The sequence below is a fragment of the Salvelinus namaycush genome, chromosome 20 (assembly GCF_016432855.1).
Source record: "Salvelinus namaycush isolate Seneca chromosome 20, SaNama_1.0, whole genome shotgun sequence".
NCBI lineage: Eukaryota > Metazoa > Chordata > Actinopteri > Salmoniformes > Salmonidae > Salvelinus > Salvelinus namaycush.
The window spans coordinates 10,053,177-10,068,088 of NC_052326.1; positions in this window are offsets into that span (position 1 = coordinate 10,053,177).

Genomic DNA, 14,912 nt, shown 5'->3' on the forward strand with positions numbered 1-14,912 from the left:
TCGACCCCGCCGTCTGGAGTCCATGATGCGGCGCACCGTGTAGACAGGACCACCTCCGATCATCCGAGGAGGAGGAGGCAACAGAGGACTGAGGTGAACCGGCTTGAGACAGGAGACATGAAAAGTGGGATGCACTCTAAGTGTTGCAGGCAACTTGAGTCGAACCACCACAGGATTTATGATTCTCTCCACTACAAACGGACCAATGAACTTAGGTGACAACTTCCTTGACTCCGTCCGTAGAGGAAGATCCCGTGTAGCCAACCAAACCTTATCTCCAACCGTATAAGCTGGGGCAGGAATACGGCGACGGTTCGCCTGTATCTGATACCGGTCAGAAACTCTAAGGAGAGCCTTCCTGGCCCGATGCCAGGTCCGGTGGCAACGACGAATATGGGTCTGGACAGAGGGAACCGAGAGATCCCTCTCCTGAGAAGGAAACAAAGGAGGTTGGTATCCGTAAAGGCATTGGAAGGGGGACATCCCAGTGGCAGATGAAGGAAGGGTATTATGGGCATACTCAACCCAGGGTAATTGAGATGACCAAGAGGTGGGATCAGAGGAGACAAGACAACGCAGCGTGGACTCCATCTTCTGGTTGGCTCTCTCCGCTTGACCATTAGATTGTGGGTGAAATCCAGAAGTGAGACTGACTGTAGCTCCAATGGCCAAACAGAAGGATTTCCAGACAGCAGAGGTAAACTGAGGACCACGGTCAGACACAATGTCACTGGGCAATCCGTGAACCCTGAAAACCTCCCTGACCAGGATCTCGGACGTCTCCGTAGCCGATGGAAGCTTGGAGAGAGGAACAAAATGAGCAAACTTGCTGAATCTGTCCACAATGGTCAGAATGACCGTGTTCCCAACAGAAGGGGGCAATCCCGTGACAAAATCCAGGGCCAGATGCGACCAAGGTCGCCGAGGAATAGGTAGGGGATGAAGAAGCCCAGAGCTGGGCCGATTGGTACTCTTGTTCTGGGCACAAACAGGACATGCGGCAACAAACCTCCGGGTATCTTCTCCCATGGCAGGCCACCAAAAACGTCTGCGCAGTAGTGCCATAGTCCGAGCAACGCCAGGGTGACAAGCTATCTTGCTGGCGTGGGACCACTGAAGGACAGCAGAACGGACCGACTCGGGTACGAACAACCGACCGGGTGGACCGTTACCGGGGCCGGGCTGCGTCCGAAGGGCCGCCATCACATCCTCCTCTATCCTCCATGTAACGGCTCCCACGACAACATTCTGGGGAAGAATCGTCTCAGTCTTGACCCCACTCTCCTCCGTCTTAGAGAACATCCGGGACAGGGCGTCCGCCTTCCCGTTCTTAGACCCAGGTCGGAACGTCAGGGAAAAATTGAAACGTCCAAAAAACAAGGCCCACCTAGCCTGACGGGCGTTGAGACGTTTAGCCGATTGTACGTAAGCCAGATTCTTGTGGTCAGTCCAGACCACAAACGGTTGCTCCGCTCCCTCCAACCAGTGCCGCCACTCCTCCAAGGCAAGCTTCACAGCGAGAAGCTCCCGGTTACCCACATCGTAGTTTCTTTCAGCTGGAGAAAGACGACCAGAGTAGAAAGCGCAGGGATGGAGTTTACCGTCAGTGGAGCTACGCTGGGACAGGATGGCGCCCACACCCACATCAGAAGCATCCACTTCCACAACGAACTGACGGGAAGTGTCAGGTTGAGAGAGAATCGGGGCGTTGGTGAATCGGCTCTTCAAGTCCAGAAATGCTCGGTCTGCCTCAGGAGTCCAACAGAACTTTCTGGTGCAAGACGTCAGGGCAGTTAAAGGTGCAGCCACCCGGCTGTAGTCACGGATAAACCTCCGATAAAAATTCGCAAACCCCAGGAATCTCTGGAGCTGCAATCTTGTACCGGGCTGGACCCAATCCCGAACCGCCCGAACCTTCTCTTGGTCCATCTTGATCTCTCCCCTGGATATGATGTACCCGAGGAAGGACGTAGTATGGGCGTGAAAATCACACTTCTCCGCCTTCACGAACAGACGGTTCTCCAATAACCGCTGCAGGACCTGCTTGACATGCAGAACGTGGCTAGAAAGCTCCTTTGAGAAGATGAGGATATCATCCAGGTAAACGAACACAAAAATCCCAATCATATCTCTCAAAACGTCATTCACCATACTTTGGAACACCGCCGGAGCGTTGGTCAGTCCAAACGGCATCACCTGGTACTCAAAATGTCCCATCGGAGTATTGAACCCAGTCAACCACTCGTCCCCCTCCTTGATCCGAACCAAATGATAAGCATTACGTAAATCAAGCTTCGTAAAAACCGTAGCACCCTGTAAGGAATCGAAAGCCGAGCTCATCAAGGGCAGGGGATACTTGTTCTTAACCGTAATCTCATTCAAACCCCGATAATCAATACACGGTCGAAGAGAACCATCCTTCTTGCTCACAAAAAAAAATCCTGCTCCCAAAGGTGATGACGATGGCCGAATGAGACCTGTAGCTAGAGACTCCTTGATGTAGGTCTCCAAGGCCTCACGTTCCGGTCGAGAGATACTGTATAACCGTCCCTTGGGAAAGGCAGATCCAGGAAACAGATTAATCGCACAATCATAAGGTCGGTGGGGAGGAAGAGACAGAGCCTTCTGTTTACTGAATACCTCACCCAACTCGTGATATGTTTCTGGAACCAGGGACAAATCAGGAGGAGCAGAGTCACTGACCTGACTGGAAACAGCAGGAGAACAGGCAGTCCTAAGGCAGTTAGCATGACACTCAATGCTCCAACTAGTTACCTTCCCTGTCACCCAATCAAACGAGGGATTGTGTTCCTTCAGCCAGGGGTAACCAAGAACCAGAGGAACATGGGGCGAGGACAAAATGAAGAAAGAGAAACTCTGAATGATTTCCCGACACCAACATCTTAACCGGTTCAGTCCTCATAGTGATCCGTGCCAGACTACTGCCGTTCAGAGTGGTTGCTTCAATGGCTTCCGGCAATTGCTCCTTGGAAAGCCCCAGCTGTTCCACCAAGTCGGCATCCATAAAGTTGCCATCGGCACCTGAATCGATAAAAGCGTTCAGGTCAAAACTCTGATCCTTATTCATAAGGGTCGCAGGAAAACGGGGTCTGACAAGATCCTTGAGAGATTGAAACTGGCTCGCTAAAATTCCTCCCAAATTTAGCGAGCCGGGCAGTTTAACGGGCGCTGTGGACAAGCGGAGTTGTAATGTCCCGATCTACCACAGTAGAAAGAGCTATTGGTCTCACGTCTACTTTGGCGCTCCTCCTTAGTTAGCCCGTGTCGCCCCACTTGCATTGGTTCAGAATCTGGTGGCAAGACTCCTCCACTAATCCCTTGTGGAGAATAACGATCAATACGTCCTGGTTCACCTCCTGAACCGAATGGTAACCGAGTTACAGATTGATTGGATAGACCCCACTGCTTCTCCCTCCTCTCTCGGACTCTATTATCAACCCGAATAGATAAAGCGACCAAGCTGTCTAAGTCACTAGGCTCTGGATAAGAAATCAGCTCATCCTTAAGTTCATCTGACAACCCCTTGTAAAAAACCGCTTGTAGTGACTCCTCATTCCAACCACTCTCCACAGCCAATGTCCTGAACTCAATCATAAAATCTGCCACACTGCGATCTCCTTGGCGAAGAGAGAACAAACGTTTAGCTGCGTCCTTACCTCGGACTGGATGATCAAAAAGCTTCCTCATCTCTCCCGTGAACTCCTGATATGAAGCCGTGCAGGTTCCCTGTCGTTCCCAAACGGCTGAAGCCCATTCCAGAGCTCTTCCACGCAACAGTTCAATAACAAAGGCTATCCTAGCCTTGTCAGTGGCGTAAGAATGGGGCTGTAGATCAAACACTAACCCACACTGCATAAGAAACGAACGGCATTTTCCCAAATCCCCTTCATATTTATCAGGCGTCGGTACCTTGGGTTCACGAAATGGAACCGCTTCAGACACGGCAGGTGAGATGGGTGAAACCGGTAGTGAATGAATCACCTGCAAACTGAGCTGATCCTGGACTTGTGTCAAGCTAGCAGATAAATTCTGGATCGAACTAGCTATCTCCTGTAGCGCCGTATTGTGTTGTCCCAATTTCTTCTCCTGCAGGGTAATGGCATGGCAAACGGAGTCCAGGTCCGCTGGGTTCATTACTGGCCGGATCGTTCTGTCACGATCTTTCAAGATCGAACCCAGAAGCAGACCAGGACAAGGAGCGTAGGAAGAAGGTGAGTATTTATTTACAGTGAAATGTGAAAAGGTAGATATATCCAGATGGCGTAACGGGCAGCGGTGGTGAGTAGATGAGAGGAAATAGGTGAATCCAATGTAGTAGCAGAATCCTCTGTCAACCAGGCGGGAATGGAGTGAATGATCCAGGTGAGTAACTGAAGACAAAACAAACGGAGGTAAGTTCAAGGCAAGCAATACGTAAATGAAAACAACAAAACAAATTCTATCCAACTGGAGTCTGGTACTCAGGCACAACATACTGTTCATGGCTAACGATCCGGCAGGGAATGGAAGTCAGGTCAGAGCTTTTGAAGGGTAGAGATGATGATCAGGACAGGTGTGCAGATTACTGACGGGAAACAGGTGCGGGTGAAATCAATCTCCCAATGAGCTAATTCGCCCGGCAACCAGACAGGGTGCGTTCCAGGACACCTGAAACACACTCCAGGACAGACACACAGGCAAACCCAGACTCAGGAAGCGGGATTCGTGACAAATAGCCTACAGGTGTTTGGCTAATTTGATAACTAAAAGATATTTGGAGCTCCATCCCACTGACTTCTTGTCTCTTACAGCTCACAAGTAGTTTACCTTTCCTTCCTCTGACATACATGTTTGGACAGTATTAATAAGTTAAAAGAGGGAAGTCACCTCCTGCAAGAATCAAAAGAAGAATACAACACAGACTGTTCATTTAATTCTGAGCATGTGTGACTATAAACTATTGCTCACACGGGGTTAATTTTCACTGTTTTCCAGGCCGTGCATGCTTCCACAGTAATAATGTACAATCAGGAGAACATTTGTGACCCACCACCTCAATTCGGTCTTATGTATCAATATTTTAAATGGTGTTTTTTACATTGGATAAAAGTACAGACTAAGAGCTACAAAATTATATATCACACACTGCAGTTGAGGAACAATGGAATAGTAATTCTGCTTTGAAAATTCATAAACTTGTAACCCCACTTTTGAGAAAATGGCCCTCGAATAGGTTGTTACACTTACTGGAAACCTCTGCAAAGATTTCAAGACTAAAAGTAGTGAAAGTAGTAGTAAAAATACACTTTATCTAGACAGTTGGCACAATGCATTCGGGCAGGTAGCACCCTAGGGTCCAATGACGGCGAGCTTTACACCACTGCAGCCAAAGCATGGCATTGCGCATGGTGATCTTAGGCTTGTGTGTGCAGGTGTGTTTTCTAGGGATGGGGGAAAAGTGTGACATCAATCAGGCCCCCGAGGATTGAAATTGCCCAGGCCTCTCCTAGACGTTTCTACTTCACAATAACAGCACTTACAGTTGACCGGTGCAGCTCTAGCAGGGCAGAAATTTGACAAACTGACTTATTGGAAAGGTGGCATCCTATGTCGGTGCCACGTTGAAAGTCACTGAGCTCTTCAGTAAGGCCATTCTACTGCCAATATTTGTCAATGGAGATTGCATGGCTGTGTGCTCGATTTATACACCTGTCAGCAACGGGTGTGGCTGAAATAGCCAAATCCACTAATTCGGAGGGTGTCCACATACATTTGTATATATAGTGTAGACACCCTCAGCTTAGACAGGGCTTAGACTGTAATGGGTTAGCAGACAGTTTGAAGCCAGTTTGAAGCCTGCTTGACATAACCTTAGCTATCTAAACTGCTAGCCATCAAGCTATTGAAGATAGCTGAGAGGATTTTCGCTATCTTGGAATGTCTCCTCTCATTGAGGCCTCCCCATTCATAGGAAGAGGCGAACGCTTCCTGCTATGTAGGAGTTGCGTTCACTATGCTCTTTTCTGGATTTTTGATATAACAGCTGCCTAGTTGCGGAGGACTATAGGACCTAGCTGTCTACCCTAAGCTAGCAAATCTGTGTTGCACAATTTGCTGGGGAAACCATGTCCACCTACCTTTTCCTCTACACCTCAGGCTGGATGTCGTTACGATATGGGGAGAGCATCACCTCCCTGTCACCACTCTTTTACTGACTGGCCAATGCTTCACAGGGACCTCTCACCAAGGATATCTCCCCCGGCTGTGGAAAATGGAACAGGACCGACACTTCTAGAGGACCTAGTGGATGCCACTGTCTCCAATCCCGCTTTACAGCAATGGAATTGCGTCACCCACCGTAATCCTAATGGAAGGCAGCGGTCAATGGTGAACAGTGCTTCCTTGGCTTTGGGAAGCCCAATCCAGACATCAAACAGCTTTGCCCCCTGGCCTCGGAGGTTGCTACGCCATCGTCCTCTACCCTGTTTCTAACCCAGGGGGATTCTACCTCGTGTTCAGATCTTCCGAGTTCCTCCTCATCGGACCATGAGACTCCGGGCCCTGTGTCTGAGACTTCGGGCCCTGTATCAGCCATGATGGATTCGACGGCTGGCTTGCGTCCAACAGGCCCCACCTCCCATCGATCCTCGAGGTGTCTTCTAATCTACTTGAGGAAAAAGAATGGCTGGACCTCCTCAGCCATCATCAGCAGCTCTATGGTGAGAAACATCTTGGTTCCCGGGGCAAAAGCTTGTGCTATCTTGGAGCACGAGCACAGGACATTACAAGGCTGCTTCCTACTGTTCTATGACAGCTTCCAGGGGCTGACGCTGTCGTAGTCCATGTGGGGTCAAATGAGATTAGGAGGGCTAGTTCAGGACTGCTGAAAAATGATTTTAAAGAACTGATTCAGGCCGGTAGCATCGCTGAGTTGTGAAAAATTGAGCAGGCTACTGGCCTTAAACATCTGGCTAAAAGACTAGTGTAGCTCTGTTGGAATAACTTCTATAGATAACATTGAGACCTCTTGGAAATAGAAGATGCTCTACAGGAATAACGAGTCCATCCAAATAATCTTGGCTCCTGGACCCTGCCTGCGGATTTCAAGGCTGCGTTGAGACAATGACTTATCAGTTACCCAAGCCCTGCTCAGATAATCCCAACCATTATGTCGCTTGTCATAGTACTGCTGCAAATGTACATTGTCCCAGGGCTGTTCAAATAAAATAAAATACAATGTTTTTGGTCATATACACATATTTAGCAGATGTTATTGGGGGTGCAGAGAAATTCTTGAAAAAAAATGACTGTTGGCAGTCAATGTAAGTAACCTAATTTCTGTCCCTCTAACTCCCCTGATTGCCTCTGTCAATCCTACAGCTATTGTATGCAGTAATCATGCGCCTATGAACCTGTTATACTCTTAGCACTGAGGCGGTTTTCCCTATTAGGAAGCCCTGTGTATTGCTGACCCTGCAGTATCAACTCAAACACAAACATCACTGTCATGTGTACCTTTTGATAAGACTCCCAAGTGGTGCAGCAGTCTAAGGCACTGCTTCTAAGTGCTAGAGGCATCACTACAGACCCTGGTTTGATTCCAACTTGTATCTCAACCGGCCGTGACTGGGAGTCCCACAGGGCGGCGCACAATTGGCCCAGCGTCGTCCGGGTTAGGGTTTGGCCGGGGTAGGCCATCATTGTAAATATGAATTGGTTGTAAAATAACTTCCCTAGTTAAATTAAATTTAACTAAGAAATACAGAAAAGTGCTAAAACTTGCCAACATATACAGTTCCAGTCAAAAGTTTGGACACCTTTTAATTCAAGGGTTTTTATTTGTTTAGACTGTTTTCTACATTGTAGAATAATATTGAAGCCATACAACTATGAAATAACACATGTGGAATCATGTCGTAACCAAAAAAGTGTAAAACAAATCAAAATATATTTAATATTTTAGAATTCTTCAAAATAGCCACCCTTTGCCTTGATGACAGCTTTGCACACTCTTGGCATTCTCTCAGCCAGCTTCACCTGAAATGCTTTTCCAACAGTCTTGAAGGAGTTCCCACATATGCTGAGCACTTGTTGGTTGCTTTTCCAACTCATCCCAAACCATCTCAATTGGATTGAGGTCGGGTGATTGTGGAGGCCAGGTCATCTGATGCAGCACTCCATCACTCTCCTTCTTGGTCAAATAGCCCTTACACAGGCTGTAGGTGTGTTGGGTCATTGTCCTTTGAAAAACAAATGATAGTCTCACTAACCGCAAACCAGATGGGATGACGTATCACTGCAGAATGCTGTGGTAGCCATGCTGGTTAAGAGTGCCATGAATTCTAAATAACTTCACGACAGTGTCACCAGCAAAGCACCCCCACACCATCACACCTCCTCCTCCATGCGTCAAGGTGGGAACCACACATGCGGAGATCATCCGTTCACCTACTCTGCGTCTCACAAAGACATGGCGGTTGGAACCAAAAATCTCAGATTTGGACTCATCAGACCAAAGGACATATTTCCACTGGTCCAACGTCTATTGCTTGTTTCTTGGCCCAAGCAAGTCTCTTCTTATTATTGGTGTCCTTTAGTAGTGGTTTCTTTGCAGCAATTCGACCATGGCCTGAATCACACAGTCTCCTCTGAACAGTTGATGTTGAGATGTGTCAGTTAACTTGAACTCTGTGAAGCATTTATTTGGGCTGCAATCTGTGGTGCAGTTAACCTCTCTTGGGCACGTGAGACGGTAGCGTCCCACCTCTTCAACAGCCAGTGAAACTGCTGGGCGCCAAATTCAAATACAGAAATACTCATTATAAAAATTCAGAAAACAAAACATATTTCACATAGGTTTAAAGATGAACTTCTTGTGAATCCAACCACGGTGTCAGATTTAAAAAATGCTTTACGGCGAAAGCATACCTTACGATTATTTGAGAACATAGCCCACTAGACAAATCCTTACAAACAGTAGCCAGCCAAGTAGAACGGTTACACATGTCAGAAATAGAGATAAAATGATTCCCTTACCTTTGATGATCTTCATATGGTTGCACTCAGCAGACATTCATTTACTCAATAAATGTTCCTTTTGTTCGATAAAGTCTCTTTATATCCAAAAACCTCCGTTTTGTTTGTGCGTTTTCTTCAGTAATCCACAGGGTCAAACGCAGTCAAAACAGGAAGACAAAAAAATCAAAATTGTATCCGTAAAGTTCATAGAAACATATCAAACAATGTTTATATTCATTCCTCAGGTTGTTTTTAGCCTAAATAATCGATAATATTTCAACCGGACAATAACGTTGTCAATTTAAAAGGTAAACAAGAAAGGCACTCTCTCTGTGACACTTTAGGGTCCACTCATTCCGACTGCTCTTACTTCTTCATTTTTCAGAATACAAGCCTGAAACAATTTCTAAAGACTGTTGACATCTAGTGGAAGGCATAGAAACTACAATTTGAGTCCTAAGTCAATAGATACTGTAATGGCATTGAATAGAAAACTACAAAACCAACAAAAAAAACTACTTCCTGAATGGATTTTTCTCAGGTTTTCGCCTGCCAAATCAGTTCTGTTATACTCACTGACACTATTTTAACAGTTTTGGAAACTTTAGAGTGTTTTCTATCCAAATATACCAGTTATATCATATGCATATCATATCTTCTGGGCCCGAGAAGCAGGCAGTTTAATTTGGGCATGCATTTCATCCAACATTCCGAATGCTGCCCCCTACCCTAGTGAAGTATAACTCTAATTAACTTATCATCTGCTGCAGAGGTCCTGGATCTTCCTTTCCTTTGGTGGTTCTCATGAGAGCCTATTTCATTATAGTGTTTGACGGTTTTTGTGACCGCACTTGAAGAAACTTTCAAAGTTCTAGACATTTTCCGCATTCACTGACCTTCATCTCTTAAAGTAATGATGGACTGTCATTTCTCCTTGCTTATTTGAGCTTTTCTTGCCATCATTTTCCATATAGGGCTATCTTCTGTTTACCACCCCTACCTTGTCACAACACAACTGATTGGCTCAAATACATTAAGAAGAAAAAAAATTCCACAAATTAAGTTTTAACAAGGCACACCTGTTAATTGAAATGCATTTCAGGTGACTACCTCATGAAGCTAGTTGAGAGAATGCCAAGCGTGTGCAAAGCTGGCAAAGGGTGGCTACTTTGAAGAATCTACAATCTAAAATATATTTTGATTTGTTTAACTTCTTATGGCTGCAGGGGCAGTATTGAGTAGCTTGGATGAAAGGTGCACAGAGGTGCCCAGAGTAAACTGCCTGCTCCTCAGTCCCAGTTGCTAATATATGCATATTATTATTCGTATTGGATAGAAAACACTCTGACGTTTCTAAAACTGTTTGAATTATGTCTGTGAGTATAACAGAACTCATATGGCAGGCAAAAACCTGAGAAGTTCCACTTCCTGTTTGAATTTTTTCTGAGGTGGCAGATTTTCAACCAAGCTCTCATTGAAATTACAGTGAGATATTGATGAGTTTTCACTTCCTACGGCTTCCACTAGATGTCAACAGTCAATAGAACTTTGTCTGATGACTCTAATGTGAAGGGGGGCCGAAGGAGACAGGAATTAGTCAGGTCTGCAACGAGCTGACCATGCTTTCACTTGCGCGTTCACATGAGGAGGACCTCCGTTCCACCGCTCTTCTGAAGTCAATCGAATTCTCCGGTTGGAACGTTATTCAAGATGTATGTTAACAACATTCTAAAGATTGATTCAGTACATCGTTTGACATGTTTCTACTGACTGTTACGGAACTTTTGGACATTTCGTCATGTTATAGGGGACGTGCTTTGTGACTTTGGAATTGTTTACCAAAGGCACTAACCAAAGTAGCTAATTGGACATAAATAACGGACATTATCGAACAAATCAAGCATTTATTGTGGACCTGGGATTCCTAGGACTGCATTCTGATGAAGTTCATCAAAGTTAAGGAAACATTTATCATGTATTTTCTGGTTTCTGTTGACCCCAACATGGCGGCTAATTTGGCTATTGTTCTGAGCGCCGTCTCAGATTATTGCATGATTTGCTTTTTCCGTAAAGTTTTTTTTAAATCTGACACAGCGGTTGCAGTAAGGAGAGGTATATCTATAATTCCATGTGTATAACTTGTATTATCATCTACATTTATGATGAGTATTTCTGTTGAAACGATGTGGCTATGCAAAATCACTTGATGTTTTTGGAACTAGTGAATGTAACGCGCCAATGTAAACTCAGATTTTTTTTGTTATAAATATGAACTTTATCAAACAAAGCATGCATGTATTGTGTAACATGAAGTCCTATGAGTATCATCTGATGAAGATAATCAAAGGTTAGTGATTCATTTTATCTCTATTTCTGCTCTTTCTGACTGCTATCTTTCGCTGAAAAAATGGCTGTGCTTATTGTGGTTTTGTGGTGACCTAACATAATCGTTTGTAGTGCTTTCGCTGAAAAGCATATTTGAAATCGGACACTTTGGTGGGGTTAACAACAAGATTACCTTTAAAATGATATAAGACACATGTATGTTTGAGGAATTTTAATTATGAGAATTCTGTTGTTTGAATTTGGCGCCCTGCACTTTCACTGGCTGTTGTCATATCGATCCCGGTAGCGAGATGCAGCCATAAGAAGTTAACAGTTTTTTGGTTACTACATGATTCCATATTTCATGGTTTGATGTCTTCACTATTATTCTTCAATGTAGAAAATAGTAAAAAATAAAGAAAAACCCTTGAATGAGTAGGTGTGTTCAAACTTTTGACTGGTACTGTATAGCCTAAGAAACAAGGTCCATGAAATGGATAACTTGCTAGTAACAGATCACATTCACATACTGACTCTCTGAAACTCACTTAGATCATACCTTTGATGATACAGTAGTAGCAGTACATGGTTATAACATCTACAGAAAATACAGACATGCCAATGGGGGTCTATCAACAATGACAAGCCACCTGGGACTGACAACTTGGATGGACAATTACTGAGGATGATAGAGGACGATATTGCCACGCCTATTTGCACTTCTCATCAATCTAAGCTTACAGGAAAGTGTGTGCCCTCAGGACTGGAGGGAAGCAAAAGTCATTCCGCTACCCAAAAATAGCAACTCAACCTTTACTGGCTCAAAAAACCAACCAACCAGCCTGTTACCAACCCTTAGTAAGCTTTTGGAAAAAATGTGTTTGACCAGATACAATGCTATTTCACAGTAAACAAATTAACAACAGATGTTCAGCACGCTTATAGGAAAGGTCATTCAACAGGCACTTACACAAATGACTGATGATTTGCTTAGAGAAATTGATAATAAAAAGATTGTGGGAGCTGTTTTGTTAGACTTCAGTGCAGCTTTTGACATTATCGATTATAATATGCTGCTGGAAAATCTTGTGTATTATGACTTTACATCCTCTGCTACATTGTGGATCGAGAGATACCTGTCTAACAAAACACAGAGGGTGTTCTTTAATGAAAGCCTCTCCAACATAATCCTGGTAGAGTCAGGCATTCCCTAGGGCAGCTGTCTAGGCCCCTTACTTTTAAAAATCTTTACCAATGACTTGCCACTGGCTCTGAGTAAAGCCTGTGTATATATGTATGCTGATGACAACACTGTACACATCATCTATCACAGCAAGTGAAATCACTGCAACAATTAACAAACAGCTGCAGTCAGTTTCAGAATGGGTGGCAAGAAATAAGTTAGTCCTAAATATTTATAAAACTAAAAGCGTAATTGGGACAAATAATTGACTAAACCCTAATCCTCAACTAAATATTGAAATGAATAGTGTGGAAATTGAGCAAGTTAAGGTGTAACACTGAATTGTAAATTGTCAGGGTCAAAATATATTGACATAATGGTAGCTAAGATGGGGAGAGGCCTGTCTGTAATAAAGCGCTGCTCTGCTTTCTTGACATCGCTATCGACAAAACAAGTCCTACAGGCCCTAGTTTTGTTGCACCTGTACTACTGTCCAGTCATATGGTCAAGTGCCACAAAGACAGACATAGCCAAGTGTCTTGGGAATGTGGTAAGGTTAGGTTCTTGCTCCAGTCCATCAACGGGACCAAGCAATCTATTATTAAGTCTGACTCAATTAGCAGTGGATCTATTTCGAGGCTGGTAACGTACACTGGGTGAACAAAGGACACGTTCTGGAAGGCTAGTTTTAGGAGAATCCGCATTGTGAGATGTGAGGTTGTTTGAGTGAAACCTCGCAGTTTAGTGTCACATTGTTCCAATTTGAACTCGTCTTTATCCGGGTTGATGATCATTTTAAGGTTGTCCAGCAATATCAGAGACATTCGAGAAATGGTCAAACCAGAATCTATCAGAGCTTCACAGGGCAGACAGTGCTCAAGGACTGTCGCAAGTTAAGGTCTCATATAGTTGTTTTTCCTTGTCATCATACCAACAAAGCTAGGGTTGCGGTGTATCACTGGTGTTTGTTTCGATGGTTATTACAGACCGGCTTATTTCGGGATCTGGAGGACACGTGACTTGATTTTGACTGGAGGCGGGAACCAAAATGTCATTAATGTTACTACTATTGAGGTTAACCTGAGCAAGGTTATGTATTGCTTGTTCCATGCCTAGTCATAGTGATTGGTTTCCCCTGTTTTCCTCTAGCTGTTCACACACTTAGCATTGTGCTTAGCCATGCTTAGCATTGCACCCCCCTTTCCCATGTTTTCATATTTTTGGTCTGACCCTTTTTTTGAGTGGTTAGCAGCGTGTGTTTTATTATGTTGGCTGTCGTACTGCCTATTTTGCGCATGTTGGTGGTTAATCTTACAGCTGCCACGACAGGAGGGGGAGTTGGAATTATTGCGTTGTGGTTGTAAGTCAGGTTGATCATTTTGGGGTTCTCTGGCTGTCGTGTGGGCACCGTCCCTTCAAATTATAAGGAAGGTTCATGTTGAACAGTGAACACAGAGGGGTAAGGAGTTTTAGTGTGTCTCACTTTTGAGGCGTTGTAAGCGGTACTGGCGAGTTCACCAAGTTCAGAAATGGGCAGACCCATATGAACCATTGGTCCTAGGAAGGTAACGTGAGTGGTATACATGTTTGCTAAAAACATCTGTTTTAACGCTAAGAGTTCTTCCATGCCTGGTTCAGCGAGGTTATTAAAGTAGGCTTGTAAGTTAACGATGTTCTTCCCTAGCCTGCTTGATGATGTGAGCCATGGAGCTGTCTAGGAATCGCAGAACCAGACAATTCGATCTTCAGGGTGTTGGAAAGTTGCACATAATCATTCTGCATGTGGCTATGTTGACGGACAAAGTTCGTAACATGCTTATTGGATGTGCATTTCAGCAGGTAAAGCCTGTCTGCATCGGTTGCTAAGGGCATCACTTAGATCAGCCAAGTATGCCTCCATGTCATTTGGCTACCCGGGCATTGGGTCAAAAGTGCAGGTGTTTTTGACAATTTTATCCAAGCGTTTCCCGGTAATGTTGCAGTGAGGAATGACGTTGCCAGGAGCGAAGTCTGGGGCCGAGAGGCCAAGAGGAGCAGCGTCGCCTGAGCCTGAATGAGCAAGTGACCGTTGCTCCGGGCATGGTAACAGGGAGGAAGAGAGAATCGGGTCACCTGTTTGAGGATACGATTGGAATCTTCCGTCATCCTTCATCCCAGGGTTCGTCAACTAGGTTTGTCCTCTGAGCTAATAGTTGGCGGGCCAGAACATAATTTGTATATATTATTAGCACAATTAATTGGCCTACACTACAAATTAAACAAAATGTTTAACTTATCTGTCGGTTAAACGGGTTAACTCTGCAGTTACAAGGAAGAGGGAAAACAGTCATGGATATCGTGAAAGAATTGAGGCCTTTACTAGGAAGCTTGAGTTGTTCAATTTGGA